General features: G+C 32.7%; 1 long non-coding RNA gene across 1 annotated transcript; it reads left to right on the top strand.

Annotated features, from left to right (window-relative positions):
* The first annotated feature begins 425 nt into the window (after positions 1-425).
* On the top strand, positions 426-5128 carry LOC148780826 (uncharacterized). Its single transcript, XR_016061444.1, has 3 exons — positions 426-1253; positions 1355-1455; positions 4199-5128. It is a non-coding gene; the product is annotated as an uncharacterized LOC148780826 (long non-coding RNA).
* The last annotated feature ends 10772 nt before the right edge of the window (positions 5129-15900 follow it).

Below are 15900 nucleotides of genomic sequence, written 5' to 3'. Positions count from 1 at the left end.
GTTTTTGTTGTTTCGTTTGTGTGTGTTTTCTTCAGTTATTAATTGTTGTGCAAGATGAGACGGGGCGGGTCGGGCTTCCATTCGGGCTGCAAATTCAGGCTTTATTGGGCCTGGTAAGGGCTTTGGGCAAGGCCAGCCTGGGATGAAGGAAAAGGTAGTATTTGTCGGGCCGGGCTTTTAATGGGCCAGCCAAAAAGCCCCGAACCTACTAAAAATTTTTCATTAAATTCTTAATTTTTTTCTCTAAAAATTAGATTACTCTTTCTCTCTAAAATTTAAAATTTTAGATTTTTTTTCTCTCTTAAAATTTTAAAATAGTTTCTCCCTCTAAAAAATTTAAGTTATTTCTCTCACTTTTGAGGAATGATACGATGCAACAGCTGTATGTTTATATAATGAGATGGTCTGTTGGCCAATTTTTGGCCATTGGATTCTGTTGAATCCAACAAGTGAGATTAAAACCCCTGATCTCATTTGCTCGCCTCTATCTCCCGCCCTAAACAACAAACCAGATGAGTTGGAGACGATTCACTGGCCGTTGGTCCGAAACTTTTTAGTGAGAGAAAATGAGAGAGAGACACTGTTGAGAGAGACATTTTTCTAGAGAGAGACGTGGAGACCGTTGGGAGGGAGACCGAGAAAGAGGGAGAGCATGCATTTTCTAGAGAGAGAATTGATGCATTTATTTAGAGAGAGAAGGGAGGCATTTTCTAGAGAGAGAAAGGAGATATCCTTGTCTCGTGCAGGTGGAGAGGAGACACATCTTTAAATCTTTTTGTGCGTGCTTCTCTGACATTGTCTCTCTCTCTCTTCCCTGCCATGGATGCCAGATCTGTTGGAGTTGCATCATCCCATGCCGCAGTATTGATGCCGAGGCACCCTTCTCTCTCTATATGTATCTAAATAACCGTGGCAATTTACAGATCTCTCCCTCTCTGCTCTTTCTCACTCTTAATTCTTGGTTCGAGATAGTGGATCGTCTGCTGGCTATTGATTCTCTCCCCTCTAACTCCATTTCTATTCTTTTATTCGTGTCTTATTCGGATTGTTTTATTTGTGAAAGATAAGTTTTAAGGGGTCTTCTGGTGTTAAGGAAAATGCCTAGGGTTTGAGACCTGATTCTAAGAGTTTTTGTGGTTGTTTATTGCGTGAAAGGAAATATTTAGGATTTGTTTGACCGATGGTGTGTTTTAGGATTTCTTTTAGGAGGATAGAACGGATTTTTGGTGCCGGCAGGTGGTTCCAGATGTCAAGTAAGTTTTCTCAAGAAAGTGTCCATGATTTATTGTGATAATTCTCTCAATTTTGTATGTTGATCAGAGGATGACTTTGTTGGTTCTCTTTTTGTGTCCAGGATTTATTGTGGTGATTCTTTCAATTTTGCATGTGGATGAGAGGGTGATTTTGTCCGTTCTCTTTTTCTTTTTTCCCCATACATTCAACAATTTTTCAAATGTAAGCCTCCTAAAAACTCTTTTAATCCTCTTTTTTTCCTTTTCACCCATTAAAACGTTTTTCTAGTTGAACTGGTATAAAAATATTTGTCTTATGGTGGTTAAAAGAACAACGAAAAAAGGATCTATTATAAAATAATATGAAGAATTATAGTTCTATACAAAATTTTCCCATAAAATAAATGTTTTTCTTCTATCATGGCTGCCTACTTTGCGCTTTAATAATTACTTAAAATACCCTTAGATAAATAGTTACTATCAACAACAACAACAATAATGGTAAAAATAATAATATGATTATTATTAATTTTACTATTATTGTTATTGTTGTTATTATTATTATTATTATTGGTGCAATTGGCATACGGATGCATCCGTAGTTGTAGAGGTCAGGTTCACCTTCAAATTTTATCATGGTATATAATTTTGATGTAAAATGTTTGAGTAATGATCCTCTATAGGACCCTCCTCCACCCATATATGTAGGACCCTAAATGATCGCCATTAAAATTCGTACGGATCTCTAAAAAAGTTATCATATGGGTGTGAGACTTGACTTTTCTATAGATCCGTGCCAAATTTAATAGTGATCATTTGGGGTCCTACACATATGGGTGAGGGAGGGTCCTATAAGATCAATTCTCAAAATGTTTTTAGGATTATCTCATAACCTATTTTATATCTAATTATAAAATTTTAAATTACAAAAATAGTTAAAATCAAACTAGATCTATAAATATATCAAAATCTTGAAAATGGATGGTGTAGATAATATGTTGTAAAATACACTATTTCTAAAGCTTAAAATCTTTTTATTTTTCATGGCCATACATCTCAATGTCGAAATGATCAATCAAAGGGTTTTTCAACATTAAAACCACCTTTTTCGATGGATTTTTTAGGTGCATTCGTAGTTCTACATTACAAGGTTGCATCCTTATATAAACTTTTTCCTATTGTTATTATTATTATTATTATTATTAGTTAATATTAATATTCAATGTAATACTATTATACATGTTATTATATTATAACATACTGATCGGGATGACTTTGAGCGACTCATGAACATTCTACTTTTTCACTTTCTCCCTTTCTCTAAGTTAGTTGAAAAAGAGCTTCAATGCACTCTTGATGAGACAAATCTGCTGGTCTGGACTGGAATCGGACAATTTATTGAGACTCGGCTACTGGACGAGCTCAGTTAGTATGTTTCGAGGATCTACCGAGAGGGGGTTACACCCCCCACCTGACCAGACCAAAACTCGTTGATTTTATTTCGTTCGAACCAGTCGAGTCGTAAATTAACCGAGCGGATTGCATCAGATCCAACTGAGTGCTAAATAAACTCGTCGGTTTGCTCTGTCTCACTATTTTTTACAATAAAATGGTGTGGACCACAAGGACACTTATGTTTTGCAATAGTTTCTTTTTAGGTACTATTCATTTTTTTTAAACACTTCTCCCTCTTTGTATAAGTTCATGACTTCGAGTTATTTCATCTTGTGATACACATTATCACTCACACTCATACTGATGACCCACTCACACCCGCCACAAGTTATTCCTTATTTTTTTTCAAATATCAAGAATCTCAACCCCACAAGGACCAACCGGTGAGCCACCACGTTTCCTTTTCACTCTCTTCAATCACTCCCAGAATCCTCTTTTATCTAAAGATAGTCTCTCTCTTTAATTTATTTACTTCTTATTGTACTTCTATTAAATTTCAATATGCCAGGCTAGTTTACATCTTGCATGTTCTATATTTTATTGAAAACAATTGTAACAACAATTCATCTTCAAATAATTTGTAAGCACTTTCTCAACAGTCCCATCCTCACATCTCATAGTTGAAGAGAGGCTAGCAGTTCGTTAAAATGTAGTTTTTTTAGCATACTGAATCTGTTAAAACCTTGGCGAGCCCTAATTTCTTTAAAAATAAAAAATACAAAAAATAAGGAATTTATATGTGATTTTTGTTTTCAATCATTTTGGCAAAGATTGGAAAGTGTTTTGGCCATGAATATTCATTTTTACATTTACTTTGAGCATTCGAATGTAATTTTAATTTTAACCACTAAATTTTCATAAAAATTACTATTGACCTGTAAAATTTTAAGATATTTTAGTTTTACAATTATTATTTTTTTAGAAAATTATTGCTGTAAAAATATAAACAATTGTTGGAAAAGTTTTAGGTAATTCTCAAGAATATTAATTTTAACCATTTATTTTTTAGAATATTTAAGTTTTTAATAAATTTTCATGAAATTTTATCATAGTAATAATGTTGTGAATTATGGTAAAATTTCAAGAAATTTAACTTTTAAAAAATTTCTCAGGAAATTTTTCAAGAAAACTAAAAGACAAAGAAGGAATATGTGGCTTGGCAAGATGCCGATAAATTGAACAACAAGGGAAGAGTTAAATGTAGATTTTGTGTGACAAATAAATGGGCAGCAGTATTTATCGCCTAAAACAACACCTCGCTAAATTACGAAGTAATGTCATTCCTTACCAATCAATGCTAAATTCTAAGTTGTGTTGTATGTCTCCTTAGTTTTCATAAATGAATTTTTATAAAATGTCATTTTAGTCATTTTTCATTAATTCTATTTTTTCAAGATAATTGTAGGTAATAACAAAATATTTATAAAATCCATAGTTTTATTATTTGTTTTATTCATTTATTTTCTTTGGTTTTTCGACCCATTTTAACTGAATTTTTTCACTTGCCCAAGTCGCCCCGCTCCGAATTACTCAGAAGGCCCATGGCTGGTTAACCGGCCGGGTTCGAGCTGGCGAACAATGCTCTTTATCAAACCGGATGCAAACCAGAGCAAAGGAAGCAAAGGCCTAACATCTTCGTAGGGCAATAGCTTCTCAACTCCTTGGAAATATTCCGTCACTTCAATGTTATCATGCGACCAATCTCGTAGATGTACAAATGCGGGATTGGCAATAAATATATTTTTTAAATATAATTTGATTTTAATTTTTAGAGAATATATAATCTTTAACATGGAGATCTTGAATATGAAAAAATAAATAAATTTTTAAAACTAAAATTAATAATTATATTAAAAAATATTTGTACTCTTAATTATAATTGTTTTTAAGTGGACCACCTATTTGCATCGATTTGATGAATGTTTTAGACCTCTGCACCGTTATTGTACAAATGTGGTCCAGCCTGCATGAAACAGTTTTCGACCTTCATTCCCCAACTCTTTGAAAAGAAGATGGAAATGTGAAACTACCTTTTTAGGTACTCCTTGAAGGTCTCATGTTTGCTTATTGAATGGCTAAGACAACTACCTATGACGGTTTATTCACTATGATTTATCCATGACTAGAAATGGCATAACTATGATAAACCATTCTATACAAAAATAAATACAAATTTTAAAAGTTCTTGGTATTAGAAGTATCGTTGGGAATATGAGAAATCCTTAACTAGATTCTTTTTGGATCATGACTTTGGTGTCTCTCTTTAGATTCTTTCTCCATCCACGGTGGTGATCAAATAGAGAAGTGTGATGCTTTTCCGGTCATCCTACTTTCTATCTCTATTAGTTAGTGTACCATATCATATACAGAAAGTATAATATTTAATATGTATCTTATTTATTGTACTCTATCTGGCTGTGCAAATTAACCCTGATTGTATATGCATGTTGATATTATTGAATGAAGACACAAGGTTTTCCCTTTTTGTGTTTTTTGTATGTTTGACATGGTATTAGAGCAGTAGATCGTCATCGTCTATTACCAATTCTGTTGTTGTGTTAGACCACCTTGTCGTAAATAATTCAATTTTGGATTTGATGATTCTTCCTCTAATTCATTAAACATTTGGTGCTCTTGTGAACCTAATAAAAATATCAAAAAAATAATTTACAAGAAATAAATTAACCAAAATACCTCTGAAACGTTTCAGAGATATTTTGGTCGCTTTATTTTTTACGAATTATTTTTAAAATATTTTTATTTGGTCTGCCTTGATGAGAAGAATAACACTTAAAATTTCAAGTTATTTGGATTTATAGAAAAAAAATTAAAATTCAAACACGAAATGAGATAGTGCCCGTCAGATCGGCCCATATTCAATCTAAGTCATTGGGCTCATATGTTCATATGAGCCAGTGGGCTAATCTCAACATTTTCCTATAAATGCTAATATTAGCCCACCAGCTCATATGAATATATGAGCTCATATAAGCCCAATGGCCTAGATTGAATCTGGGCTGAACTGACAGTCACGACATCATTTCGTATTTTACTTTTAATTTATTTTTTACAAATTCAAATAACTTGAAATTTTGGACTTGTGTTCCTCAAACGCAGGATAATCTAATAAAAATATCAAAAAAATAATTTACAAGAAATAAATTGATCAAAATACCCCTGAAATGTTTCAAGGGGATTTTTGTTAATTTTTTTATTGCAAATTATTTTTAAAATATTTTTATTAAGTGCGTCTTGATGAGAAGAATCAACGTCTAAAATTTCAAATTATTTAAATTTTTTTTAAAAAATTAAAATTCATGCAAGAAATGAGGTCGCGATCATTTGATTGGACCAGATTCAATCTTGGCCGTTAAGCTCATATGTTAATATGAGCTAGTGGGCTAATCTCAACATTTTCCTATATATATATATATATATATATATATATATATATATATATATATATATATAGGTTTGCTTATAGTTAACAACCCCTCGAAATGCAAAGGTTAAAGTTAGAAGGGCTTGTGATGGGGGTATTTATCAAAAAGATGATTACTTTTTATTTAAAACATTATTTTAATAGGTAACTTAACCATTAAGAAATAAAAAATTTGAAATTTTTATAAAAGTACAGTGGCATTTTGGAAGTTAGTGTCCTGAAATTTTATTTATAGAGTGCCTTTGTCTTTTAGTGAAAATTTCAACTTTACCCTTTATGAAGATGACAAAAATGCCTTTTGTCTTGTAGTAATATTTACAAAATTATCCTTATTTAATGATGAAGATATGACAAAAAGTAACTTTTAAAAAAAAATAGACTATAAAATTAATAAATCCACCCTTCACAACTCTTTCTATCTTTAACCTTTGTAATTTGAGGGGTTGTGAAGTTTAAGATTATATATATATATATATATATATATATATATATATATATATATATATATATATATATAACATGTGTTTCTATCATACATAATGCACATGCAAATTAGGCCTCGAATGTGCTTGCTCTCTAGTTGTTCTTTTGGAGTCGTATGTTTCTTTAAACATTCTAAATAACTTGGCATCTCATTTTCGGAGCATCCAAATATATGCCACCATTGAAGGAAAGAAGGATATAGAGTATGTCTTTATGGGCTAATGGACCAAAGGAAAGCTATCGCAAAAAGGATCCATCTTTACTACAATGTTATAAATGTAAAAAATATGGCTATAGGTCATCCCGTTGTATGAAAAAAAAATTGTAATTATTACAAACGTCCTAAGCATATTATCACGGAGTAACATTATATACAGGGAGTCCTTTTTATAGGGCACATCAGACTGCTAATGATGCATTTGATGGATTAATGGTAAATACGAGGTTAGAGATCTCTCCCATGAATACTATTCATTCCCCAAATACGATAGGGTCCTACAAACTATATTTGACAATTTGTACAAAACTTTGTATATATGGCTCTTTTCTGTTTTTTCTGCTCTGTGCTTCTCTGGTAAGGACTGTTACCTATCTCTTACTATGAATCCTCTTTAGTTTATTGACTCAGGTGTCTCTAATCATATGACTGAAATGCACACGAGTCCATCATCTACTAAACTATATCAAAGTAATAGTCAGACTCTTACATTTAATGGGGAGAAATTGGATATTAATAGTACTGATAATTTATCACTATGTATCTCCCCTGGTGCACCTTTTCATTTACCTATATGTTATTTTGGTTCCTAAATTAACTGCTAATCCATTCTCTGTAGACGAACTTGTTAATAATGACTACAATGTTCAATTTTCTTGTGAAGGTTGTGTGATATAGGTTCTACGCACTGGGACGGTGAAAGGGAAGGGGGGTAGAGTTGGTCATCTATTTACTTTTGAGTTTAAGAGACCAAGCCTTGATGCTTCTTCTTTTTCTGCTTCAAATTATGATTTTTTTTGTTATACCCAAAATTACAAAGAATACTAATTAGAATAGGAATCGTCTGATCCAAATGTAGATTCTGGGTGGACTAGCCTTAGAAGGATCGAACCTGGCCTATCAACCGTCCATGGGCTGGTTTTGAGTAACTCCGACTCGAGCCGCCTTTGAGTAACTCGGAGTCAAGCCGATTAACTGGTCCGAGGTGGTCAAGTATTTTTTTAAAAAAATATATGAAAATGGTCTAAGACACTCCCCACAGCAAATTTCAAAAATATGGAAAAATACAGATTTTATGTATATTTGTTATTACCTATACTTATAATAAAAAATAGAATTAGAATAAATTTATATGCAAATTAATATACAAAGACTAGAGAGATATACAACACTATTTAAAATTTAACATACATTAATTCAATGGAGGGAATTACAAAGTGTAACTACTACTGGCTAGTAGTAATGAGAGTGGTGAGGGGGCTCAGGGTACTCTTGTGTCTCGCTATCAGAGTTCATTGGGTTCACTGTGACAAAAATTTGAGTAAGCTCTTGTGGAGTTTGCAGTATTGCAATTAAGCCCACACACCAGTCATGAATATTACCCTAGGATACCCCATTGGCCAAAGACTCTTAAACTTGTCCAACCTTCATGCTCTTCCCCACCCTAGCCCATGTAATGACGCTCAGCAGCTTTGAGCTTGTCATCATTGTCTAGGACCTAGTTACGGTGCTGGCTACAGCTTCGTTTTTCCCTTGCCAAGTAGCTGTTATGCCTCAATGTCTGGATTTCCTCCCAAACCAAGCTTTGTGTATTATCTACCTCTACATCAGACATTGTATTATGCTGTGCCCCTTCACAATCCTCTACGACTGGCTCTTGCCAATTTTTTTTCATTGCCCCATCTTTCTCCTCGTCATCCTGATCATCATCTTCATCATCTATGCACTCCTCATTGTATCCACTATCATGTCTCCTTCATTAGGTGCTGCAACGTCCATATTATCATCCATATTAGCAAATGCTCCATTAAAGAAATTATGGTCTAATATTGCAGTTCTTTGTGATACCCATTCATCGGCAAGGTCCTTTCAAAAGATATAATCAAGGTTGATAGACATGTAGTATCTAGGGGGTCTTCTCTATTGGTCTCTCTCTCAATTTCTAGTAGACATACACTAGGTTGTGGAACATCTGAGTCTTTAACATATTTCATCAAGGGATATGTATTCATTGGAATATACTCCAATTCTTCTCACACGCCGAGGAAGCACAGGTTTCACTTAGTACTCTAACTGCAATATTTTGTAACTTCTTCGTTCAAGTTATGTGTAGCATCCACCATTGTCTTGACATAGACAAACATACAAATACTTAATAATATAAAAATAATGAATTTTAAAAACTCATAAATAGTAGGTAAACACATAATAAGCTACAAAGAAGAAGAGGCGTATACCAAAAATTAGTACAATGTAGTAATACAATTCATTAATCTGAATTAAAACTTTTATTACAATCATGTATTGCTAAAGGTTTATCTATGTCATTCACTCTATCTAAGTATCGTGATTAGGCTCAAGCCAGTAGATGCAGTTCCTGACCCCCTCCATTATATCTGAATCATTTAAGGTGGTATTAGAGTACAAGTATTGTGGGTTAAGAAAGATCCATGTACATAGTTTATTACAATATTAGGTATATCAAATTTACTCAAAGTTGAGATAGAAAGATAAATTGTTACGATCGGTGGTTTAAAAACAGATCGGTAGCCCGGATCGGGCACCCCAAAAATCCATCCGGATCGGTGGATTGGCGATCCGGATCGGGAATCGGCCGAATCGGTCGGATTAAGCTGTAAAAAAAAAAAAAAAAATTATTAAAATTTATTATAAATGTTGTCTTTTAGGAATCCAATAAGAAATCGGGGTACTATATTATTAATTTTCATTTTTTTCATCAATATGTGAATATTGATATATTTTTTCTCTATATGAACTTATTTTAACCATTAAATTACATCACACAAAATAAAAATCATAGAACTATCATGGATGAAGTATATAATCATACATGAACTACAATAAAAAATGATTTTCTTATAAGAACATTTTAGTTTTTTTGACAAAAACCTTTTATTTTTTTACAAGAAATATTTGTTAGATTACTTTTTTTTTTGGTTTTTAGCAAGAACCTTTTTTTTGACAAAACATACTTGTTGTATTATTATTTTTTTATAAGAACTTTTTTTTTTACAATAACTTTTTATTACTTTTATTTTTTTGACAAAATCCTTTATTTTTTTGAAAAAAACAAGAAATTTGACAAGAAAAATAATTGATAAGAACCTTTCATTTTTTTTATAAGAAACTTTTTATTTTATTGATAAGAAAAAAATTTGACAAAAAGCAAAATTGACAAAAAAACCTTTCATTTTTTGATAAGAAAAAAAATTGACAAACAGCGAAATTGATAAAAAAAAACCTTTCATATTTTTCTTATGACAAAAGTACTTGTTGTATTATTATTTTTTTATAAGAACTTTTTTTTTTTGACAATAACTTTTTATTACTTTTTTTTTTAACAAAAAAAAGAAATTTGACAAGAAAAGTAATTAATAAGAACCTTTCATTTTTTTTTATAAGAAAACTTTTATTTTATTGATAAGAAAAAAATTTGACAAAATGCAAAATTGATAAAAAACCTTTCGTTTTTTTTATAATAAAAATTTTTGACAAAAAGCGAAATTGATAAAAAAAACCTTTCACTTTTTTTATAAGAAAAAAATTTGACCTCAAAAAAATAAAATTGACAAGAAAAATATTTGTTCTCAAAAAAATAAAATTGACAAGAAAAATATTTATAAGAAAAAAATATGACCTCAAAAAAATTAAATTGACAAGAAAAATAGTTGATAAGAGAACCCCCCTTTCGTCCCATGGAGAATCAAAGCCACGCCCTCTGCATGTAAAAACCCAAGGAGAATCAAACCCTCAAAAAAATTAAATTGACAAGAAAAATAGTTGATAAGAGAACCCCGCTTTCGTCCCATGGAGAATCAAAGCCATGCCCTCTGCATGTAAAAACCCAAGGAGAATCAAACCCACCTCTGCTTGCAAAAACCCAAGGAGAATCAAACCCACGCCCTCTGCATGCAAAAAGAAGTTTATAACCAGTAAGCCACATGCTACTTAGTAATATTAAAAGCGCAAACAAAATATATAATATATTAATGTTTCAAGTTAATACCTTCAAATTATCCCACATCGAAGAGGTAGAAGGAAGTTGTAGTGGATAAATACCTCTTTGTAGTTAACGAGGATAATGCATACGAAGTGAGGAGAGCCACGTGACGAGGTGTGCGGACCTTAAGGTCCATGTACTTTTTAAAATTTACAAAAATTCCCATTGAAGAATCGGAGGGCCATGACATCATGAATCGAAGAATCGGGAGATTCATGACGTCACATGGCGATTTATAGCATGGAATCGCCTGTTTTTCTCTAGAACCGGGCGATTTCATGACATCATGAATCGAAGAATCAGGAGATTCATGACGTCACATAGCGATTTATAGCTTGGAATCGCCCGTTCTTCTCTAGAACCGGACGATTTTTGATATTTCACTGGAACAAGCACGGGTCTGCCAGTTCTCGAGTCGAATCAGACGAGTCCGGTTCGACTCGCCGACTTTTGAATCACTGGTTACGATGCATAATAAAATACATGCCACGTAGATATCGCGATGCAGTTGGTGTCTCTACCTACAATTGACGATCACCAAATTCTCATAAGTCCACATGTTATTTTGAATTATGGCTTCCCTTGCACGTGTCATTGCCTCGAATAAGAAATTCATTATTGGTTGACTTATCATCAGAGTCAAGTAACCTCAACAATTACACTAAAGGTTTAATTATAGAAACAACATGGTTGCATCGAGTCCAGAACCTACGGTCGACACAAATACTTTCGACTTTCCTTCCATGTTGATGCATTACTCCGCAATCAAACTGCCACTCGTCAGTATGTATCATTAACCTCAATCATGCCTTGTTGCATAACATTGATTATATAGTAAGGACTGTCGTGACGAAATTAGCAATGGATTCCCTGACGATCTCTCGCCTACACTGTTTTTTCATTAAAGGGTGGAGATACATGTGGTTGTATATGAATCTTGTAATTGTCTTGCACTTCACATACAATTTTTTATCCTCTTCAGCTTCCCTTTGTCTTTAAGCATCAAATTAATATAGTGGACAACATAATGAGTCTAATAAAAATTGGGTTTTTTCTCCATTAGCAACTTTCCTGTTTTTATGTAACTTTCAACATTGTCAGTTACTACTTAGATCACTTTTTTAGCCCCAACCTCATTTACAATCTTGTAAATGTGCGTGCATAACAGTCTTGTAGTCATTTTTTTATTGGATAGGTCAATGCTAGAGTGCTAAACAATTCCCTTTGGGAAACTTGCTAAAAAATTGATAAGATATCTATGGACCTTGTCCTTTCAAACATCTGTGATGATGGACACTCCAATATGTGGCAATAGATCTTGAAGTACACAATATGCCTATCTAAATCATCAATAACATCTTCTAAACATGGCCATGCAAGGTCCTTCGTAGTTGGGGCTTTGAAACCCTCAGCTATAACAAATACCGTCTGTGGAAGTAGTATGAGTTTGTAAAGTTAAATGGCAAAGCAATATCATACTAAAATATGCTAATCATATTTACAACCCTTTCCACGAATTTCCCTTCCAATGGAATTTTTAATTTTCTTTTCTGATGGTATTCTGGCCTGTCGAGTGCATGTTTAGAGGGTTCGTGGGGCATTCATGGCATCTCTACGGGTTCAAATTGGTGAATAGTAGATGGCCAACTTAAAACACTATGCCTAAATCTACTACATCTGGACCTAAGCAGGGAAGGCATGCATCCTTCCATACCGGACACAATGGGCTGTTGAGGGTGGTGGCTAGAGGATGCACCAGCACTTGTAGCATGCATCTTTTATATTTCCATTTGTCTATAGTTCATCTCTTGGAGAGTGGCAATCTTAGCATGTTCAGGGCCTCAAATTCTGGTTCTTCATCCTCCACCTCATGTAAGGGATTTTCATACCCCCTCCCTACCCCCTCTACATCCCTTTGTCTATGCACAGTTTTTTCGTTTTGCATCCTCAAGTAATTTTAATGTTAGTTCTTTTACTGGTGTTGGCACTGAGTAACATGAAATGACATTACCCTATACTTTGGCAACGTGTTGTTTTAGGCCATAAATATCACCACCTATTTCTTTGTTACAAAAATTGTGTTTTACTCTTCCGTGGTCATTCATTCTTACACCATATTGCGATGCCACATCTTCCCTCTTCATTTTTTACTTTTCAATACCCCAATTAATTGAGAAAAAGTTATGATAATTTAATTTTTAAGAAAGTTTTAAATAAATTTTGCCAAAAATTATAATAAATACTGAAAAATTTAAATATCCTGAAATAATTTTTTACCATGTTAAAATAATTCCAATTACTTAAAAGAATTTTAATAATTAATATTTTAACAATGATAAATTTTTTAAAAAGTTTAAATTATATTGAATGGTCACAACACTTTTCAATATACTCGGCCGAGATACCTGGGCTAGGGCCATTTTTTAGCCCGATTTGTCTGAGTTGGGTGTCCAACTCAAGGATATTAAAATAATTCAAAAAAAAATGAAAATAAGAAACTTTTTTAGGATATTTTTTTAACATTTTCTATCATTTTTTGAAAATATTGGGATGTGTTTTAGCAATAAATACTTGTTTTCACACTTTTCCATATTTTCAGGATTGTTTAAAAAATACGCCCAGTCGCAAATTGATTTTTTTTAAATCTATTTTTCTTATACTTTTTCAACATCATTTCAAAGTATTTTACTTAATCTCACTTTAAACATACATTTCTTAGTTTTTTGGATTTTTTTTTTAAATTTGGTAACTTTTTTTTTTCTTTTTTTTTTTGACCCTACAGTACCCGCAACTATTCAAGAACAATAGAAAAATGTAAAGAAAAAGAACTATGAGTATAAATTCCATGTGATGAGCTTCTAGGCAACCTAGGACCTCATTCTCATCTCATCGTCAAATTGGACAACCTAGAAGAAGTGAAATCCATAAGTTTATGTGATCTCTTGTTATCCAAAAATAATAAATAAATAAAAGCTCGAAATAAACAAACTAAATTGTGAAACGTCAGGTCTAAACATCTCATCATTTTTTTTGTTATGCATAGAAGAACATAACGGTACACGATTGCATCTTAATGCATCTAAGTAAATGAATAAAGATACTTTCTAACATAAAAAATAAAAAATAAAAAATAAAAAAAAGTCATAATAATAAAGCATGGAAAATCCGATTAACAAAAAAGAAAATAAAAATACTACCTTATTAGATTGTAAAAAGTTTAAGTAGAGCCAAGGCTCTAAACAATCAAATTAGAGCCTACTTCAAAATTTTCACTAGAAGATGTTGTTTTGATGCCCAAATATCCACAAATTGATCATCTCGACATCGAGGTGCATGGACATGAGAAAAAAATTGATTTCAAGTTTTGAAAAATAATGTATTTTGCAACGTATTTTTGGACAGTCAATTTTCAAGATTTTCAAGTTTTCATAGATCTCTTGATCTACACTATTTTTTAAGCTTTAAACTTTATAAATAAAGGTGAAAATATATTTTAAGGCTATCAAAAAGATTTTCAATATTGAAATCACATTTCTCGACACCATTTGAAGGTAGGCTCTAATTTGATTGTTTAGAGCCTAGGCTCTGCACCCTATTAGATTGTCATTAAAGGAAAAAAAACATACATGTAACAAGTTTGGATTTTATACTATTTAAAAAATTGAAGATAAAATTGAAAATTATGAGTTTTTTACATGAAAATTGCAAGTTCATGGGATAAAATTGAAAACAATTACAAAAAACTTGAAAAAATTCTTTTTTGTATACTGAATGTATCAAGAGTTTCTTCCGTCGAAGTCCCTAATTTGTTACACTAAAATAATTGGAAAAAAACTTACCTAATTTTTTACATCAAAATAATTTTAAAAACAATTACCTGAGCAACAAAAAATTCTTATAAAAAAAAGATGCAATGCGATAAATGAATCTACAAAGTTAATTTGGATACTAAAGCTAGGAGGATCAAAAAACATACCTTAATTTGATCAAAATCGACTTTATTATCAGTTGGGTTGTTTTTCTACTCAGGATCTATTTCTGGCTAAAATCAAGCACGAAACTTGTTGTAATTGACCGAATAAGCACAACGATTGTGTAATGAACTCGATTATCTTAAAAACACACAAAGTTTTATATAATATCGATCTAAATTGACGGAGAAATGTCAATGGGTTGATTTTTTAGAACCCGCTGAAGAACATCCAAAAAATGGCCACCGAATTTTTTTGCGATTTTTTTTTATGTTGGATCTTTGCTTTGTAGCCTTGGGACAATAATTTCTCTCTAAAAAACCCGAAAAATCCACCCGAAATCGAACCATGGCCACCGAATTTTTTTGCGATGATTTTTTATTTTTTTATGTTGGATCTTTGCTTTGTAGCCTTGGGACAATAATTTCTCTCTAAAAAGCCCGAAAAATCCACCCGAAATCGAACCCGTGAACCCATGTTCAACTGTTAGAACCTGTAATTGTTACTGCCCGTTCTTTTTTTATAAAAACGCCCGTTAATCAACCACTTTGTTAAATCTCAGCAGGTTTATACCCAAAACCACCCAGTTGAGTGCATGTAGGTGGGGGAAGTGGACCCCCGAAACCAGAGTTAACCGGGATCGGTACTAGGGGTGGCAATGGGTCGGGGATGGGTTAGGTCCGGGTAGACCCGGACCCAGACCCGAATGTATTCGAGTCTAGGTTTCGAACCCAAATCCGACCAGTCGGGTCAAAAAGTCGGATCCATACCCATACCCGTCGGGTCTCGGGTCTATCCCGTCGGATCCCCGGTTTGGTTGGGTCCATTGCCAACAAGACTATGAGCTTGAAATTGGCAAGCTATGATATACCCATATTATTGGCAACAAGGTCACACAATCATCTGCCATTGAAATTCAAGCCAGTATGATTTGTCATTTAATAGCTAAATATGACTATGAATTCTTATTATATATGATCGTTAATACACCCAAACGAATAGGGTTTGAAGTATTTTATCTCCAACAGTTTACGAGTATGGGTTGGGTCCAATGGGAATCGGACCCAGACTCGAATCAA

The sequence above is a fragment of the Amborella trichopoda genome, chromosome 8 (assembly GCF_054954075.1).
Source record: "Amborella trichopoda isolate Santa Cruz 75 chromosome 8, AtrichopodaSantaCruz75HAP2 v2.0, whole genome shotgun sequence".
Lineage (NCBI taxonomy): Eukaryota > Viridiplantae > Streptophyta > Magnoliopsida > Amborellales > Amborellaceae > Amborella > Amborella trichopoda.
The sequence above is the reverse complement of the archived record's forward strand: the minus strand, read 5'-3'. Positions and strand labels throughout refer to the sequence as shown.